Source organism: Lissotriton vulgaris, chromosome 3_1 (genome assembly GCF_964263255.1).
Source record: "Lissotriton vulgaris chromosome 3_1, aLisVul1.2, whole genome shotgun sequence".
Lineage (NCBI taxonomy): Eukaryota > Metazoa > Chordata > Amphibia > Caudata > Salamandridae > Lissotriton > Lissotriton vulgaris.
Window position 1 is genome coordinate 1,525,141,519 of NC_141689.1, and position 6,165 is coordinate 1,525,147,683.

Sequence of the window (6,165 nt, forward strand, 5' to 3'; positions counted from 1 at the left end):
TTTTGAACAAAAATGAATTGGTTAATGTTAAATGTATTTTGCAATAACCGGTATGGCAGTTCATCTGCATATTTGGTGTGCACTCTCCCATCACTGGCGTTGCCGAATTTATTTATTTGGTACTTGTATGGCGCGACAGATCATCCCTCGGGGGATCTCTCAGCGCCTTGGCATGATTGAATCTGCTATCTTAAACTAGGCAAGAAATGTAACAAATCAAAGAATGCATGTCATGTAATGTGTGCAGGTAGGACTATGTGTATAATTCTATTCATTATGGCCATTTCATAAATGCAAACATTTTAGAAGCGAAAAGTAGGAGATTTTAAAATGTAATCAGGAGAACATATTTCTCCCATTGACTTCTATTGAAGCAGAGGCAATTTCAGGTGGAAGATAGCCCAAATCAATCGAGTCTTTTGGCATGTATGCAATTCATATATCACAAAACAAAATAACGAATTGTTTAAAGACCTTATTGATGCACATTATTACAGTAATAAATGGTACTCATTTCACCAAACTCACATAACTGAAAGCTTCAGTTGAGGAAATACCTACATTGTTCTTTTAAAATTAGATGCAGAATGCATTTTTTTTTATTTAAAGCTAGCAGCCCGTCCCAACGTTGTCCGGGAGCAATCATGGCTCAGGGCCCCCGCCCGCCCTGACGTTGTGTAACCTGCCCACGTCACTGCTCACATCACTTTTTCCTGCCGTAATGCCCCGTTTGGTACCTGCCCACGTCACTGGCCATGTCACTTTTTCGTCCTGTAATGCCCCGTTTGCTACCCGCTCCACTTTGTACGCTTTTGTCACCTGCACACGTTTCTTTTTCCTCCTGTTAACCTGCCCACGTCACTGCCCACGTCACTTTTTCCTCCCTGTAATGCCCCCTTTCACTTTTTCGTCCTGTAATGGCCCGTTTGCTCCCTGCTCCACTTTGTACGCTTTTGTCACCTGCACACGTTTCTTCTTCCTCCTGTTAACCTGCCCACGTTACTTCTTCCTGCACACGTTTGTTTTTCCTCCGGTACCTGTGGCTCGCTCACCGCTCCTCCCCGCCGCCGCTCCTCCCTCACGTTTGCTTTGCTGACTGGTAACTTGGCACCCTACCTCATCCGCCGCTGACCATTCCTCCCAACCGCAGCTCCTCACTGTCTGCCTGCCGATCCTCACCGCCTGTCCGACGGTCATGTCCGCTGCACCCCTGATCTCCGCCGCTCCTCGTCACTGCTCCTCCCCGCGCTGATCTCCGCCGCTCCTCCCCGCGCTGTTCTCCGCCGCTCCTGTACGCCGCTCCTGGCGTGTACGCCGCTCCTGATGTCAGCACGCATGTCGCGGCCGGCGCTACTTTGAAGGGACTACTTTTTTTTTTTACTTATATTTTTTAATAACATATTTATTTTTAATTTATGTAGCCTATGTCCATCTGCACACCCTGAGGATTACAACGATGTATCAGGTGTGTGGATTGGCGCTGTGCTTCCCGAGTTTACCCGCCTCAAAGCCTCAAAGTTCTTCCTTTATAATAGTAGTATAGATGTTATTGCAATCGAATGGCACCCACGTGTTTGAGGGAGGTGGGGGTGTTCCTTTTTTTACTTGTCCTTTTTCTGGCATATTTCTTTCATTTTAAAAGAATAACCAATGTACCAGTTTAGCAAGGCCAGACCTATTAGCTTTGTCACTGCATGTTTAGTATATCAATTCTGTCTCTACCTGATGTCATATTATTTATTTATGCGTTTTTTTATAGCGCGGACTTATAATTTTGAAATGTCTTCTTCTTATAATTGCTGTTTGAAGCTTGGCTTCCAAAGATGAAAAGTACCTTTATTTGTTCAAAGGTCAATTTTTAGGTCGAGCTGGAGAAAGCATGCGAAGCATGCTGGAGTCCAGCTCGACAACTATAGCCGCCCGTCTCCTGGGAATCTGAGACAGGGGTCGGGCACGAGCGTCGACTTCACCTCGTGGGCGCGCACGCCCAGCCCGGCGCTGTGCCCATCCCCTGCCTCAGATTCCCTGAGGTCCGCAAACCCAGCCACACTCATTCATGCACACAGACACACACACACACACTGCATACACACACGCACCCCCCTTAAACAGACACACGCGCACACAGACAGACACACGCACAGACACACTCAAACACCACAGCATCACTCAGCGCAACCCCAGGTTATAGGTGTCAGATTTGCGAAAGTTACAACTATTGACATTGTAAATGACAAAGCTATTAATTTAGCTATTTTCAAAACCAACACATAAATTTAAAAAGTGTCATTTACAAGACCAATAGCTCAAACTTTCCTATTGCGAGACCTATTGCATTGCAAATGCTTGTTTTTACAGAGTTGACATAAAAATAGCAGCCCTGCCAGTAGAATACTAGCAGTGACAGAACCTTCATGCGCTGGTCCAACTTAATAAATTCACTGTGCACATATCAAAATTATTGGCTTTGGCCGCGCTTGCTGTTTTTTCTGATATATGAAAAAGATTATTTCTTTTTTTAGGTCTCGCCTGTCGATGCGCATGCGCATCGAGCAAGCGAGACTATGGGGGCTTATCCACTCTTTGTCCAACTTGCAAGGAATCGTGGCGATTCCTTGCAGTGCCCGTGACTTTTAAGCTCAATGCGCATGCGCATTGAGCTTAAAAGCGCGTGCACATGCCCCCAGCCGCCTGCCTTGCCTACTCTCCCGCCCCCTCACTTCTTGATTGCACGGCCGCTGGGCCGTGCCTCCCCTACTCTCCTCCTCCTACTCTCCTCCCCTCGCCGTCTGTTCCCGCACTCCTCCCACACCCCCGCTCCGCCCCCTCCCCTGCCTGCCATGTCGCGTCGCATTTCTCCTCCCCCCTCCCCCAGCACGCGACGCCTTCCTCTTCTCCGCGGTGATTGCACAGCCCCTTGTGTTCAGGGGTTGCTTTGCTTGTTTAGTCAAGGTGCAATTACAAAATGATCGGGTATCCGAACGTGCGGGTATTTTCATGCCTGCTGGGTGAGCGCCCTCTGCACGAATCAATGCTGAACCTCCCCAACGTGACCACTGCCATACGTGAGCTGAGCGCCATCGGCCAATCCACAATATATGCTTCATTATGGAGAAAGCTTTCAGAATAGGCCAAATAACGACACAGTAATTATGTTATCTGTGCGAGTTGCTGGCTTTGCTATCACCATAAAAATTCAGCCAGCAAGAGAACACCATCTTCTGACCTCGCTGATAAAGGTCAGAATGCAATATTGAATAATAAATGAGACCTCATGACCTAAATCTGAATATCTTTTTGGACTCCTTGTCATTCAGGCAGTATTTATACAACCTTTGCACGTAGCAGGATTTTTTTTGTAAGCAGTCGTGATTCCTACAATACAACACTCTTATTTTTTCAGTAATGAAACAGACCAGTACAGCACCCGCATCTTACCAGAGAACAGGCTGCCGCTCATTAAGGCGCGCGATCATCCATGGTTAGCATGCACTTTGACATACATCATTTACAAAGATTTAATGCAGGGGTGAGAAATTGTATTTTTGATTAGTCAGTCAAAACTAAGCGTCCTGTTTACCTATCATTGTGTAAAGGTCATTATCGTTCTGTCTGATTACAGAAATCGTTAATGAGAACAGCTGATGGCAAATTGTGCTCACAAGCAATCACAATTCAGTGGGTTGTATTCGAATCATGTGGTCGAATACGTGTCAGGGCAGACCGCGAGGCCTGCTCCTGTCACGCGCCCATTCTTCCTACTGCCTCTCGCCCTCCTCCTGGCTGACCTGTTTTAGCTCTCCTGCTGACCCATACCGCCCCGCCTCCCCCCCCCCCACCACGCCCCTCTAACCCAGCTGAATGCGGTAAGAGAGGCTGCTGAACCCGAATCCGAGAGGTCAGGCTACATCACTGCCTCAGCGAGGACGAGCAGTGGGAGGACAGAGCGTGCAGATCACAAGAAGCGTCTGCAAGCCACGCTTGAAATACAAGCAGCATAGGTGCATGGATAACCAGAACCCGGTAAGGTGCACCACCTGTAAAAAAAAAATTAAATAACACATCCTAACCACAAATGGCACCCTCTAATGCTTAATGTTAGGTTCTGGAACACCCGGGAGACAAACATCGAATAAGTATTCCCATTTCCCGCTCAACCTATCAAAATTAATGTGTGGAATATATCCAACATTGTCACTGGCCCAAATGGGTTCCCCCAATTATATGTGTGTGTGTGTGTATATGTGTGTATATGTATATGTATATATATATATATATATATATATATATATACACACATACATATATATATATATATATATAATTTTTTTACCGCATTATCCAAAAAGGATTTTTTTTTAAACCTACAAAAATGCCATGCGGAGACCCCAGATCAAGGCGCAATAATGGAAGACTAAACGTGAACAGGCCTAATTTTTGGGCCAAATTGAAAAAAAAAACTTCTTTACGGGCTTCCTGGGAGAGTGTATGTCATGAGAATGCATGTAGCATGGAATGAGTGACGGCGATTCAAGAGGGGTGGTGAGTTTTTATATTGATTTATAGCAATGATTTAATGTTTGTGCTGTACTGTCTGTTTGACCAACGAATTCAATGTTGATCGCATTCTATGAATCATAAGAATACAAGGATGTACAAATAATCAAAGATATGTTGTTGTAAGTCAAACAATGAACAAAAAAATCCTTTAAGAAAAGAAAATGTGGTAAAAAAATATATATATAATTTACGGGAACGCATTTGGGACAGTTAGTGGATATATTTCACGTATTAATGTAGTTAAGTTTAGCAGCAATATTTATTTCTCGTTTGAAATAACACCTGCACCCTGAACCCCTCACCCTCACCCTCACTCACCCTCACTCACCCTCACCCTCACTCACCCTCAACCCCTCACCCTCACTCACCCTCACCCTCACTCAACCTCACCCTCACTCACCCTCACTCACCCTCAACCCCTCACTCACCCTCACTCACACTCACCCTCACCATCACTCACCCTCACCCTCACTCACCCTCACTCACCCTCACTCTCACTCATCCTCACTCACCCTCAACCCCTCACCCTCACTCACCCTCAACGCCTCACCCTCACTCACCCTCACTCACCCTCAACCCCTCACTCACCCTCACCCTCACTCACACTCACCCTCACCATCACTCACCCTCACTCACCCTCACTCACCCTCAACCCCTCACCCTCACTCACCCTCACTCACCCTCACTCTCACTCATCCTCACTCACCCTCAACCCCTCACCCTCACTCACCCTCAACCCCTCACCCTAACTCACCCTCACTCACCCTCAACCCCTCACTCACCCTCACCCTCACTCACCCTCAACCTCAACCCCTCACCCTCACTCACCCTCACTCACCCTCACCCTCACTCACCCTCACTCACACTCACCCTCAACCCCTCACTCACCCTCACTCACCCTCAACCCCTCACCCTCACTCACCCTCACCCTCACTCACCCTCAACCCCTCACCCTCACACAGTGCAATAGGTCTCAGACCATTTCAGTTAGAGTTTTTAGAAATGTTTATGGCTTTTTTTATTTGTAATTCTTTAGCATTGGCTACAGGAAACAAAAATGCTAAAGATTTACAAAAAAAACCATAAACAATTCTAAAAGCACTAACTCTAATGATGCGAGACCTATTGCATTTCCAATGCTTGTTTTAATTAAAGATAGGCTCCACTGGGTCTCGTATAACGTTCCCCGGAAAACACATCCCTTTTCTACGTCCATAGGTGCGCATGGACATTTGGAGTGCCACGTCAGGCCAGTGGTTGTTTGGATCCTACAAGGGAGAAAAAAAAAAGAGAAGCAATTAGAAAAACAGAAATCACATTTGAACTAAAAAGCAATTCTTCGAAACATCTGAACTGATATAATAATACAGTTTGTGTTTTTTCTATTTTGGTATACAGAGGCTATAAAAGGATGAACATGTCCAATAAGCCTCGAAGGACACGTAGCAGCAATTTCCGACCGAAGCAGTCAACAAAGTCGATTTGCTCCTAGGCGGCCACTAGCATGAAGCGAGTGCACCGGCCATCTTAGAATAACCAGTGTTCGTGGGTCGCCTATTGAAGGTCAGCGAACGATCTCTCGTTTTGGTCGTTTTTGTAAGTGTG